This window comes from Austrofundulus limnaeus, unplaced genomic scaffold (assembly GCF_001266775.1).
Source record: "Austrofundulus limnaeus strain Quisiro unplaced genomic scaffold, Austrofundulus_limnaeus-1.0 Scaffold26, whole genome shotgun sequence".
NCBI classification, from domain to species: Eukaryota; Metazoa; Chordata; class Actinopteri; order Cyprinodontiformes; family Rivulidae; genus Austrofundulus; species Austrofundulus limnaeus.
The window spans coordinates 2,892,684-2,907,520 of NW_013952428.1; the positions used below are offsets into that span (position 1 = coordinate 2,892,684).

General features: G+C 38.4%; 1 protein-coding gene across 1 annotated transcript in view; it reads left to right on the forward strand.

Moving 5' to 3' along the window:
- The first annotated feature begins 1,130 nt into the window (after positions 1–1,130).
- The window catches only part of plxna4 (plexin A4), a 232,532-nt gene continuing 218,825 nt past the window's right edge, over positions 1,131–14,837 (forward strand). The window contains exon 1 of the mRNA XM_014004803.1: positions 1,131–1,612. The gene's annotated coding sequence lies outside the window, so the exon portion shown is untranslated. The remainder of the gene's footprint in view (positions 1,613–14,837) is intronic.

The following is a 14,837-nucleotide window of genomic DNA, read 5'->3' on the forward strand; positions in this document are numbered from 1 at the left end:
CTACAGGACTATTGAATAAACGGTCAAAGGGCGGTCACTGGAATTCATTTCTTCATGTGGGTTCCCCCTACTGTTAGCTGCCTTTTTATTGACCCCCCCCCCCCCCACCCCCGTTTCAAACTCAACACTTAATCATTCCCCAGGCAGACTGGGATCTTTTCAAACTCCAGCTTTCTCTACAGATACGTTGACTGTGCAATATTTAGTCAGTGTTGATGGATTAGTTGTAAATTGTCCTTAATATGGAGATAAGAAGCCTATTATAAGGGGGGGGGGGTATATATATTTCCGCACCACCACCGCCTATTTTGTTGAAGACATGATTACATAATTAGGCTTTTAGAATATTAATTGCTTAAAATGCGTGCTGGTGGGGGGCGGGGCGTTCCGGAGGCATGTTATAGAAGATCATCAACGAGAAACAAACGCAGAWTCTAATCCCTCACATCAATGCAAAGGGTCGTAATTATGTTGCATAGGGGTGCCTGATCTCTGTCTTTAAAGGATCCCGCGATTAGGTATTCAAATCCGATGATCTGATCATTTCACCCCCTCGCATTGTAGCTTTCGAATTTGTGTAAATCCCCCCCTTTTGGCATCGCCAAATCCCATTCTCACCGGGATGAGCGCATTACACAAACCTTCTCCTGACTGCAAGACCCAAACCTCGCAGTGTAAACTGTTTCTGAGAAAGGTTATGCCCGATTTAATCCCACCTTCTGTCATTTTCTGATTTCTCGGGTAAAAAAATAAAAATAAAATAGAAATAAAAAAAAAAAACTGCGCCTAATTCTTTTAAACCGTTGCGCCAAGATTTAAAGGCGCTGCCACTGGAAGGACMCACGTGGAAATGATAATAATCGCCTTATAAACGGTGTTTTGGCACAMGTGTGTTTACAGGTGCGTTCACAGTCTCTTTAAAAGCTGCCAGGGGGTGTAAATTATAAACCAACCCTTCGATCCGAGCCGCTGCGTCGCGCGAATAATCTCCACCTCGCCGGTCCATCCCGGCTCGAAGATCCGCTGCGAAGCTGTACAAACTCCGTCTGTCTGCGTCTCCTTCCTCCTCGCCTCAGTCCGTCCCTCCTCCCTCCCTCCCTGTCCCTTCGCACTCCGCTGCAGCAGCCTCAGCACCTCAGTTGGGCAGGAGCACCGCACTGAGTCACATCTAAACACACAGACGCGCGCGCGCGCACACACACACACTCACATACGCTCTCTGCACGCACGCACACAAGACGCAGCCTCCTCCTGCGGTATCCCGTACGGTGCAGCGGCTTTTCCAGCGGCATACCAAGTGCGTCCTCGCCGAGAGATGGGAGGTGCGGCTGCCGCGTCTCAGAGCACTCAGCGCGGCTTAGAAGAGTCCTGCTGATCCGGGAATGCTGCTGGGAGTCTGCTGCCTTTTTCTTTCCCACTGCAGGAGTCGTCTTTTAACTGCACACCTGCRAGGGATTTAAAGTGGACAAGCCGCCTTATCAGGATATATCACAATTCTGAACATTTCTCATATTTTTTTGGGAGGAGGGGGGACAGTAAACGGAGTTGCTGTGGACGTGCCTCTTCTCCGCAGTGCCGATGCGGCTGGGACTGATATCTGCATAGATTTCAGGTGAGGAAAGAGGCGTTAGTTCCGACAGTCTGGGCTGCTTTGGGGCTTTTAGTGCCGTTAAAGCCAGATCTGGGTTGCTGTGTTGCTACTGCACCAGGCAGGTGACATGAGGCGTGTTGCACCTGTTCTAGCTGCGCCATGCCCGCGCAACACAGCCGATCAGGCTTGTTTTTTGGAGTTCCTTTTACGACTATAACCTAGAATAAAACTTTTCCCTTGGGAGAAGTGCAAAAATATCTTAAGTGACCTGAAATTTCACTCATGTCGGGACCTTTAGGTTGGTAGATCTCATCAATTTGCGCCTSATGCGTCCTTCATCCAGGTAGAGAGCTGCATGCCCAAACTGTGCTTGTTTCTTTTGCAGATTCACGTTAAGATGATAAATATTTCTGTCTAATAGGATAAAATAATCCTTAGGCTTAAAACGTAGACCAAATAATTTCAGGCAAAAATGAAAACAAACTGCTTACTTCACGTGCTTGTGCCAAGCCTATGTGCAATTTTGTGACATAGCCTATTTCTAAAAAAGAAAGGGATCACCTGGTTATTTTGAAAACGGTGTTGAATCAGAAGCTATTAAAGCGTTGTAATAATATTTTATCCTGAAACTATTCAAGTGTGACAACTTTTCTGATATTTTCAGAATGGCTTCCACATTAAAAAATGAGGATTTTGTTTTTTGTTTTGTTGGTAAAAAGAAAAACTCATTTTCTTGTAACAAACTAAATGCAAAACCATGCTGCTCACAAACTTTTGCAGCTTTGTCTGTGGTCTCTTAATTTGTGAAGAGCTTGTGTTGCTTGTTATAMAGTCTAGACTGGCACCCTTCTCCATGTGCGGCTTCCCGGACCGTCAGGATATGGCAGTCTTGTCCAAGCTTTTGAACCAAAGTGGCTCAAACAGGGCTTGACTTCAGGGATAGCCCTGCTCACTGCTGAAAACACTGCGGTGTGGTTACAGGGGCTGCTCAATTGTTGAAAAATCCCTGTGTCACGTTTTTAAACATAAACTTTTACACTTTTTAACATCTTGAAATTTTGGCATATTAAACAAACCATGCKGTCTTTTAATTGAGATTTTTCAAARAGTTGATTGACTTGTTGAGAGCAGATTTGAACATGGGTTTTGGGCTTTAAATGTTTACAGTTTGGAACATAAATGCTAACATTTAGATTGTCTTTTCCTGTGGAGATTTTGCATCAGTTAAATCAAGTGAGGCTGGGATTTTCTTTCTCGATTATTTAAAGTTATAAAGATCAAGGATATGTTAAAACCACACACTCGGCTCTGTGATCAGTGTTGTTCTTTGTGTTTGTAAATGAGTTTAAATGACTTTAGGTCATTTTCTGGTTTTGCCATCTATTTAATGACGGTTTGTTGGAGGAAGAAACATCACAATGCAGGCTGTTTGACATGCTGTATCTTCATGTGTGGTTTWTTATTATTATTATTATTTCAAATGTGGGTTCTTATACCTCTTAACCCCCCTACTCTGTTTTGATTTGCTTGGTCCTTCTTTTCTCTCCTTCCTCCCACCATCATTCTCACCTCATGCACAGAAAGCAGCTGCTCCGGCAAAACACGGGTCCCCACTACAGCAGTGGCACTAAGCACTCTGAGCCCCTCTACTGGTTTCCCCCTCCTTATTTCCACCTGCACTCCCAGACTCAATGCATCAATTCAGTGTTGCTCCTCCAGTCTCTAGTTCATTTTTATAAACACATGCTTTACAAATATCCTACAAGATGGATAATGTGTTGACTTCTTCATAATCTATGAGAAGCCTTACACGCTTTTTATTAAATACTCAGCTGTGATGAAAGAACAAAGCTATATGTTGGAAATCCATGAGGGGCAGTGTGGTTCAAAGCCTGTGAAGTGGAAAACCTAATTCCATAGTCTAGGACTAGACTTTTGTTGTAATAACTTCTTAAACAATATGCTTGCATCATGTTATACAGTGAAGGGTAAGGTTAATACTTTTGGGCTTTTTATTTTATTCTTTTAGCTTTGAGAACCTGCATCAATATCCACATCCCAGGTCTATTAATGAGGAAYTGGAGCTACATTTAATGAGCTTTGTTGTCTGCTGGGTGCTTATATTTGCTGTTTAACTGGGTGGTCTTCAGTTTGTGGACACTACCTTGATAYATTATGATTTCTAAATATGCATGTTGTTCTGCTAGTGCTGCCAATTAAGGCCTTCAGAGAAAAAAAATAAAGTCCCTGAGCAGTTTGATAATTCTACCTTATCATTCAGACTTCTWGTCCTTCCACCAACTTCCAGTTCAGTCCTAAACGTTGAAGTCAGTAAGAGCTTTGGTGCTACTCGTTCTCCCTTCCCCTCACCCTGCTTGCTGTCCATCAAAGTCCGCTTATAGGAATTGGAAGGGCAGGCTTTATCGGCATGTAAGCACCTCACATTGACGTACAACTCGCCGTCTGTCGGCCACTGTTACGGCTACAAGGCTGGAGCTTGGACCCGCAGAGCAGGGCCTTGTCAATATTATGACTTGCTAATGGATAAACTCTCACTTCAACCTTGGCAGTGAAGACATTCACTGCTTTTTAGGGGCGGTGCCCTTACAAGAATGAGCACCACRGAAAATCTTTGCAATGTGTTCATGTCAAGAGGGAAAGTGTGAATGAAAAATGAATGGGGGGTAATCTTAGATTCTCCATAGTAATATAAACGCCTGGTGGCTGTGTAGGCAAGAGCCAGCGGAAGTGTGTTTGTGTGTCAGTGTGTGGGTGTGAATGATACATCTGTGAATGGTTGGCAAGGCCCCATATGAATMCTCTGGTCACAGAGACGTATCGTCATGTCAGACTGAATGATGCGTCTGTGAATTAGACCTGAATGAGGCTCTCTGTTTGTTCTCATTTTCTTGTCGTTTTCCTCCCTCCCTGACTCACTTGYACACACTTAACATCCCCCTGGGCTGTGACAGGACCACCAGACACAGGCCGGTGTCCAAATTAGACTCCCTCCTCGCTCACGCCACATAACACAACAGAGGAGATTACTAATTGTATTCCTGTCTCTCCAACTCTTATTCCCAACATAATTTCTCATATTTTGAAGCAATGAAACACAATGATCAGTGATTGGATACTAATTTTTTTATTTAGCATTACAAATTTTGTATTTTAAATGTAAAATAATATCATTCTGGAGGCATAATATTTTTTGATTTTGTGTTGGATGATTGTTTCTCATACATTTGCTGTGCAAGTATGATAATGTTTTGACTCCTAAAGAGATGGTATTTCTGACTGACAGTTGGATAGCCTTAATCTAAATTCAAATTTTAGGCATGAAATTTTCTGCCGTGTTAAGAGAATAATTACCTACAAGTATGTAATTAACCCTTCAGTAATGCACTGCAGAGCTGCATATTGATGTGTGCCCCAGCAGTGTCAGAAGTCTGAAGTGAGCATCTCCAAACAATAAGCTTTGTGAATTCTGTGAGCAGAAATCAATACACGTCACAGCATCCACTTTAATGAGAACTTTTGCTCTTCTCTGACTGGTTATTTCAGCAAATGTTTTAAACCAACTGAGTAAAGATTTATTAAAACGTCTGTGAGCGTGTGCTTCTCAGAACTTCTGCCTTCATCTYGGYTACAGAGGCCTATTAAGCTGTTGCCTGTCTTTAAGGTGGTCTGACGCATGTTCATTTCACTATCACAGCAGCACCACTTTTCTTTCTCTCCCCCCCTTTAGCTTTATTTTGTGCCTTTCATCTTATTGCTCACTCTTTCTCTTTCGTATGGTTTCTGCCTCCAGCACTCTCCTCCCATATCTTTCTGCTTCACTCTAAGCTGCCAAGCACACAACTTAATCTGTGTGTGTGAGAGAGAGAGATGCTGAAAAAAAAATCAAGACTGTTGTGACATTGGAGTGACCTATGAGGAACGACATAAACAGAGGAAGGGATGCTGTCAGAGATGGAAAGCAGGAAGATGTGGAAAAGGCACGAGTGTATCTGTGGGTTTGCCAGACTGCGCCTTTTGATAAGACCATATTAAGCGTTCCTTCCAGGTCCCTATGATTCATATGAAGCAGCCAGTCTGATATATAAACAGTTTTCTTTGATGCAGCAGCAGTTGACACGCTGTGGCATATTGGCTCTTATGCTTGTGTGTGCCAAGCCAAGCATGACAAGCACTAAATTAGTTTTGTTTCGGATGCATGAAATGACGAGAAAATTGCAGACAGTCTTAARGCAATTTTTCGTGCGTGTGTTGCGTTTTCTCTCATTTGCTCCTTCACTGTCATCTAAAGTCCATTGCAGGATTAGAGACATAATTTTGTTCTTATTCCACTTTCTGTAACACATACACTCACACTCACATTTCTTGTTGAAATCAAACAAAATGTTACMGGTTCTAATTTCATTAGGAATTGAAATAAAAACACATAAATAGTAATTTTGTTTTTGCGTTTTGTCTCACAGGATTCTTGTAGGCTCATCCTTCCTTTAACCTGTGGGATTTTTTTTATTAATATATTTTTTAAATGAGCTTGCCAGAATAGACTACATTTTGATTTTTAAGCTAAATAAAGACACAGGTCCAGTTGTTTWTTTTATTTGTAACCTTTTGAGCAACAAACTTGTACTGTTGCCATTACAGTAGCAAATGTTGATGTGCTTGCGTTCATCTTGCGTCGTAGCTCTACTTGAACTTTATTACTTGCTGAAGCTGTGGATTGACCTTAATAAGTGCCATTCCTAAGGAAAATTGAACTTGTTTTAACTTGAAAAGAGAATCAATGCTCACTGGGCTAGGTTCTGGAAGAGGTCAATGGCTTCCTTTTAGTTTTGAGCTTTCAAAACAGTTTACAGCAGCAGCAAATGAAAACAAAATCAGCATTACTCCCCTGCTTTTGTTAAATGTGTGYAAAGAGCTTTTATGAAGCTGAGTTTTATGATAAAAATATGAACTGATAAAAGTAATAGTCATCCAAACTGAGCACTTAGTTCAATTGACACTTGATTGAGGTGTGTTATCACAGTTATTGACTCCTGGTTTCGTACGTCATACTGAAACAAACTAGCAGTATCATCACTATTTATACAACTACACTTGTCTCCTCACGAGGGTTTTCAAGTTCCTTTGAAGATTTTATTTTAGTCTGCTCCGCATGCTTGTTCTTGTGCGGTGASTCTTTTAATCTGCTCTAAGTGTCAGTGGTGTCATGGAGCATCAGTATGCAGCGTTACCTCAGTAATTGTGGAACAGCGGGTTCAGGGAGAACCCCTGGTGCTTTTTTAGCCAGTGGGAAGATGGGTGAAGGGAGGATCTTTGTTACAGTAATACCCTCCCTACTATCACTCCACCTTTTCCTGTCTCCTCCCTCCCCTAAGGATATGTCGCCTTGCAGCATAATGTTATGATATTACAGAAAGAATTAACAAGGCTTACACAGAGGGTTTGTTATTCTTCTCCTCATGTGTTATTCCCTTTTGAGTCTGGGATTTTTTTTCTTTTTTTTTTGCGTATATGCTTTTTTCCCCCTGTTGATAGGATTTGAAATGGCTTATGTCTGTGTAAAAGGCAATGAYTGACTCTCAGCCAAAGCAAAACTACCAACTGAAGCAGAGAAATTAGCTTTCTTGGACTAAAACAGTTGATTTCTACTGGTAAATTTTGGACTTTGATCACTTTGTATTGATTTGATTGTGATGATTCAGCTTCTTGCGAGACACAAAAGTTTAAAAGTTTTAACTTGGTATTGTAAAATGTTTATGATGTTAACCTATTTCTACAGCATTGTATATAAAATTCTTTTCTGTGACTCATCTTTTTTAGTTCTTAGAATTAAACAAGATTAACAATTTAAACATTTTTATATTTGATAGTTGAAAATTAACAGAGCTTCAAGATCAAATCAATTTTTTTTGAAAGCAGAAAGTAATGAGTTTATAGGTGACTAGTGACAATATTTGGATAATTCTCAGTGTTTCAGTTTTGTAAACAAATCATTAATTTGGAAAAATTGTTTCCTGACAGCTGAGGAAGGAAATGGGAAATATTTCAAGATCCAGATTTCAGATGGTCTTAAAAAAAGACAGAGTTACAAATTCTGCAAAATTTAACCACATCACTCTTAAAGAACTAAAACTATTTAGTGATTTTAACAAATTTTTTAATGCAAATAGTTCTATGTATTTTATAAAAACCTACAATCCTAAATGGTGCTATTGCCTTGTAATTATGATTCAAGTAAGCAACTTTTAATCCATTTTTATTTTGAACTACTTAATAGGTTAACTCTTGATTATTATTGGGGTAATGCAGTGTCCAAAGCTTGCGTTTCAAGATTTAAATGTTTTAAAAGTGTTGGCACACATCTTCTATTCACTCTCCACTCACCACTTTAGTTGGTTTGCAGATTAAAATAACTTTAATCCCCAAATAGAGAGTAAAAAATGGGAGGTTGTTGAACAACATCAGACAACTTTTTCTCTTCACAGCTTCCCAAAAAAAATCCATCCTCTTTCTGAGCGTGCAAACACATGTGACAAATGTGCAAGAGTTTCGTCCTTCCCTCCAATCACCTTTTCTTTTGGTCCATTTGTTATGCATCGTCACGGCAGTTGTTCCAGCTAAGCTGTGACTGGGCTGTTTGGAGCCTGCTGGCAAATTTTGCACCCAGATATGCAGTGTGCGTCTCAGACCATGTGTTAGTGTTAAGTCAGTGTTTAAAAGGCTTTTCTTCAGGTTGTGCTCATGACTTGATGACAAAAAGAAGTAGAATGAGAGGGAGAGCTGGAGGGGGATAAAATAGGAGTTATAATTTTGCATGTTGTTTGCCATTTAAAGTGATTGCTTATACTGTGGTTTAGGGAGAAGTTAAAGCAGAAGACAAAAAAGGAAAGGTTTAGGAAAGGGCTGCAGAAATGCTTGCAGTGAAGTGTAAACGTGACTGAACTCATATCTATCTCCTATATGACTCATTTTTTGCTTTGCTTAAAAATAAGCTGCATTTTGTTTTGTGACCTTTTTTCTCTTCATGTTTTTCTGTTCTTAAATTATACTGAAAGATTTATTAATGTGTTTTTTAATTATGACAGTCATTTCTTATTAATGTAGAGTATAGATAATATTCTCATAATTGCCTAACTTTTAAAGATGAATGACATTTTTATTGCAGTTTTGAAGAGTTTGAGTCTTTGACAACTTTGACACATGCTTTAAAAATGTAACAAAATAGTATTTAATATAGTCACATAATACAAAGTAAACAGCCAGTAGCAATGTACTGACTAAATGAGATTGGCTGTTGGTTTTGGAAACAAGCCGTATTTCTGTAGAATGGCTTCACCTCTGTGCCAAAGACCTGAGCTCAAGCACCCTTCTCTTTGGGCAGTTAAACAAGCTACTTTCTGTTTAGTTAAGTGTGCATTTCCCCTGTTTTCATTTGGAAAGTAAACTGGCATGCTCACTTTTCATAATGCTTTACATTTCACAATCTCATAAATATCAAAACAGAGCAGTTGTGCCCATTTTGTTTGAACAAAAGTATTTCTGCTCTGTGATGCATAGGATAAAGCAGATATAAATAATGGATGGTTGGTTGTATACCTAAACTATTTCAGATAGTGGTGTAAAGAGCCAAAGTGCAAAGGCTTCACAACTTTCTATTTACTCTACACTGAATTAAGTTTTGAATAGAATTAGAATTTCACAACAAAAATATTTTATTCAGCCTAAATTTTAAAACTGTGTGAAGAGTGGCCCAGTACATACACCACAACAATCTTTAACATCACTGCTGTATTTATACGACATACCCTGTTGCTTACTCCTTCATTTGTCTTTGTTTGAATATGAATTATCAGAAAACTACTGCAGAAATAAAGAACTGTAGTCTGTAGCCTCCATTCCATTTCCACAGGTTCCAGAAACTGAAAGGATCTGAACACCTAATTTAGATTTACATCACTGAACATACCTATGCTGCATAAATGAAACTAATGCTTTGCCATTTGGCTCATTAATTAAATATCAACATTGTCAGCATTTTCATAGCTAGCCCAGAGTAAGCTGTGTGCTGTAATTACAGATAATTATCGAAAATTACTGGCAATTATTACCTATTCTGACTTCATGCCAACATTGGTTTTAGGATCTAGATGTGTGCTTTCCTTATCGCAGAGTCTAAGATTCACACATGGAAAGAAGATAAAAATGTTTGCACATGCATGCACAACATGCATTTTTAGAAATGATTTGGATCCACGCATAACCATGTTTAGTTTCTGGAGCAGCTTAAATATCAAGTTATTTAATCATCATCATTTCCTATGATAATACATTTCTCATTTCTGCACTGACCTTTTATGGAAATTACACATCCACTTCTCTGCTTCTGCTCATTTATCAGTTTTGTAGTAGTTGTAAAGCCCCATTTGCAGAATGTGTTTTAAAAATGGAATATCTCAGCAGTTGGAAGGGCAGATTTGACACAGTTTGTCAAACTGTTCATTTTTAAGGTGTCTGAGACCATTACAGTAGGCCTGCAAGTCTCTGCAGGTGTAGACGTTCTGCCTTCACTATATTGCCTACATTCTCTATCTACCCAGCATGGCCTATGCTGAGGTAATTTGAACTGGATTGACACTTGAGCAGAATGACGATTTTTTTTTTAGTTTAGAATTGGAACATGACTGCAGCCTCTTTTTGCCACCGTGGGCTTATATTTGTGCTTTTATTATAGTGAATAAAGCCATGTTTGGCAGGTGACTTGTTTTGGAAATTATTATTATAAAAGAAATTCCCTTTTTTATTTGAATAACTGGAGAGCAAAGAAGTAACATAAAAAAACCCTCAAATCTCCACAGAACAAAAAGCTTTTGGTTCCAGCTGTGCATCGTAAACCTAAGCTGAAATCTTAAAGACGTCTCCTCTGGATTATAAACTGTAATCCATGTGTTTTAAGCAAACCAAATCATCCACTGCACTGATGAGGCTCCCAGATGTTCATAGTGATCCACTTTGGAGGACGTTTGTTTACGTTAGACTGGGATGTGATGGAATGGGGCACAAAACACAAAAGAGTGGATTAAAATGACAATTTATCTACCAGCCTTTTCCTTGACTTTAATTTATTGTAACACACATTTTTAGTTTTATTTGGACAATTTGCATACCGTGCATACAAATCTGAACTAACCCAGATTAAATAATAAGTATAAACAGCTCCCTTAGATAAGAAACAAAGAATAGCAGCAGTTTAGCATTTCAGCATCACCAGAAAGCCTTCTAAATTATCAAGCTTTCATGTCTTAGGAGTTAATCCTAGAGGTCAAGCCTGTTTAAGCTCTAATCAAAAAGAGAGGAAGAAAAGAAAAGTGGTGGCTACGAGCTGGTTACTGAAAAATGATTTAGTTGAATTGACAAATTAGAAAACAAATTTAAGGAACAGTCTTGACGGRGCAATTGAGCTTGAGCAGATCTGATTCTTTACAGTTTATTTGGGAAAACCTGACATAGCCAATTGTTTTTGCTACAATTACTTGACCTGTTGTATTTTATTACCGCCTCCTTGTGCCTTACAAGCTGTAAATCAGACCATATTCAGGATGCTAGGCTCTGTATTTATGTTGAGTACAATAATTGACTATTTGAGGGATATTTGACAACAAGTGTTATTTAGCAAAACATTTTATAATAGTTCTTTGCTTTTACAAAAATAAGTAGGCTAAATAATAGAAACACTGTTTTGCAAGCTCCTGCTGCTGCTGTGGTGAGTATTTGACAGTTGTGCCTGCTTTGTTCTGCTCATGTAGACACATCTAAACTCATGCCTGATATTTGTTTTTTGTATTTTTCTCTTCCTCAACACTTACCGGTAATGGGTTCAAGTAATTTGGTGGAAGTTTGTATGTGCTGTCCCTTGAGGCTGATGTCCTTAGACTTGTCTGAACCTGGTCCACAACGTTTCTGCACCTTCGTCTTTAAGCTCTGTCAGTATGTCAACATCTTAATAGGTTTCTCTGCAGGCAATTTGGCGTGTTTTTACATGTAACCTTAATGATGTGTTATTTTTATTACCTGAATGCCACTTCTGTTTCATGACTACTATTCAGGTGAAAAGTTAACTGCAGCTCATAATCTGAACATCAAATTTTTATGATAAAAACAACACATTATTGGAAAGAAAGCATTAACATATTTTATTTATTTATATTAACACAAATGTCATTGAAAATGCCTCTCAGACTGCCCTATTATTTTGCTTAAAAACAAAACGAACCAGGAAATTTAGTGGTTGTTTCATGGATCAAACCCCTGTTGTGAATTTTGCTGTTAAGCTCCTTGTTTGAGAATAAGTTGTACAAAAAGCATTGACACACTGGACAGTTGGACATGTGAATTCAGAAGTTTAGAGAAGGTTGCATTAAGTTCTCCTTTAAAGGTCTTACTGCATTTTAGGTTAATCCTGAATGTTAACCCGAAAGCCAAATATCCCTAACATTTGTGAGTATTGTTGGCATCTTAATAATCCCAAATGTCCTCTGTGTGATTTTTCTATCTTACTCCTACCATAAACATTACTTCCACTACAAAGGCTGTTTGTTAGGATTGGAAGTTTGACGTGTTTTTTTGTACAAAATGGAATAAAATATTTTCTGATGTATCACCATTTCTAGTAGCTCTAGCATGTTTAGGCACTGGAAAATATAAAAGGCAGCACAAAGCAAAACGTAATAAGACAAACATGCTAATACGATTCAAATCAAATCCCTTTAAGACACGTTAAGACTGAAGTTGATTCAAATTTCAGAAGAGACACCAAGCTTTGTGGATGCCAGTTTGACAGGATTTATTGATCACACAGTTGTTGATTTGTCAGCATCAATATTGTTACTGAACCTATCAGCTAAGTGGAACAAGAAAGGCATAATAAATGGTAGATGCATGTGAAAGCATGAACATCATTAGCAATTTATTTTATTCATACAATTAGCAATTCAAACTGCAAATTAGTTGTTTTTGTAATAATTTTTTGTCTTCAGGTTTTCTTCAAACTTTACAAAATGTACCAGTCAAAAAATTTGTATTTATGTATACACAAGAAATTGCCAAATTATTAAGGCTCCTACAAAGATAACAGCAAATCACTTTTAGTTTGCTTAACAACAACAAAAACAAGCACACATATACTAGGCTTTGTAATGCATTTTGTTTTAGTCTTTCACACTGCAGCAAAATATCCAGTCACAGCCTAAAGCACACTGTGGCTAATAATAAATTATTGAGGAAAGGAAAAAAGGAGTACTATAAACCAGAAATGAGTGCTAGAGTAAAGTGGAGGGAGAAAGAAAGGAAAACGGACAGACATTGTACTTATGAAAGGACAAAGCTGTGAGTAAGCTGGAAGGAAGATGGTTCTGGGAGGGTTGGCTGGGTAAAGGAGAAGAACACGAACAGTTTGGAATTTGAGGTTATGCCAGTTGGGAGCTGATGGAAGCAGCAGCTGATTTGTCTACAAGGCTCTGCATTCCTGTGTTCTCTCCAGCAAGGGGAATGAGGGAATTTAGTGAGAGGGAAAGAAAAAAGGGAAGTAGAAAAAAAGAGAAACACAAATCTTTGGAAGTTTAGAAGTTACGCCATTTAGGAATTTTCTTTCTTTCTTTGTTTTTTTTTTTGGATTTACAACAAAATATCCATTTCAAAAAGGAATAAAAATGCTTTTTATGGCGTGTGCTTCCTATTAGATTATGAAAAAGCATACAGGCTGTGTTAAACTATATCTCAGGAAGAATTTTTTATTAATGCAAATTAAAATGACAGAACAATATAAGCCTGCCTATTGGATAGTATTTTACTTTGCATGTTTGTTAAAGTGCATGTGGCTCTTTGATAAATTCTTGCTCTTTTATGAGTGGCTCCTGAGTCTTTGTCAGGACTTGGATATCCTAACTGAATTTGGAGATTCATTAAGTTCACCCTATAAAGGGCCTCCTCTGGTCAGTGTTCTGTGGGTGCCTCTCATTCAGGTAGTCAGCAACAGTCTAACCCAATCAGCAAGGTGCTGACTGCAATCCTTCAACAGACCTAATGACGTTAGATTCTTTAGATCTGCACTGATGATAACCTCACTACTCACAAGCTGCATCAGCACCTGCTACATTATCCCGTTCTCAACCAAGAATGTGACGGTGTCGAGTTTATCTGGATGTTTAAATGACTTTATTTTAAAACCAAAAACAGTTTCAATGCAACTCTAATAGCACTGTTAGTAAAATCACAATGGACTTAAATTGGGGAGTGAATAATTTGTAGAAGTACCTCTGAATTTATTGAGGAAAAACAGCTTTCTGACCTGAACTGCTCAGAAGGATTTGTAAGTGTCAAATGTAAAAGAGGAAATAACGGAACGAGAGGAAAAAAACGAGTGTGAGTAAAAAAAAGAAGACGGGCAGATGTCAGCTATTTCTCTGAAATCCTGAGGGGTTTCTCAGTTGGATCTTTGCCAAGACCATGTCTTTGAAATACTCTTACTTTCTCTGGGAGTGAAAAGGAGAGACATGCAGCCATCTAGGAGGAAAGCTCCAACAGTTGTGTGACACAAATTGCTCCTTGACACAGTAACAGTGGATCAGTGATTTAAAACGCTTGGATGTAATTCACAAAGCATCATTTCAGGACACATTTTAAGTAATCCTAACGTCCACTGTGGTTTTCTTGATTGATCGCTGCCATCTGTTACAGGTAAAACTACAGGTCATGACTTTCACAGCTTTTCACCTTTAAACTATGTCATTAACCTTAAGTGGGGCTTCAGGCCAAACAGACTACCGCTGAGATTGACTAACACTTTCAGAGGATACTAAGACACTTTTGTAGTCCAATTTGCGTACTTATTTAAAACAAAACAAATTCAGCAATAATGTGTATCTTTTTCATAAATTTTGCTTCAGTTGCCATGGTAAACCGACCAAAGCTTGATGTGTAAATATATATATACAGTGGGGAAAATAAGTATTTAGTCAGTCACCAATTGTGCAAGTTCTCCCACTTAAAAAGATGAGAGAGGCCTGTAATTGACATCATAGGTAGACCTCAACTATGAGAGACAAAATGTGAAAAAAAAATTTGAGAAAATCATTTTGTCTGACTTTTAAAGATTTTTTTTTTTTTGCAAATAATGGTGGAAAATAAGTATTTGGTCAATAACAAAAAAGCAAGATTTCTGGCTGTCACAGAC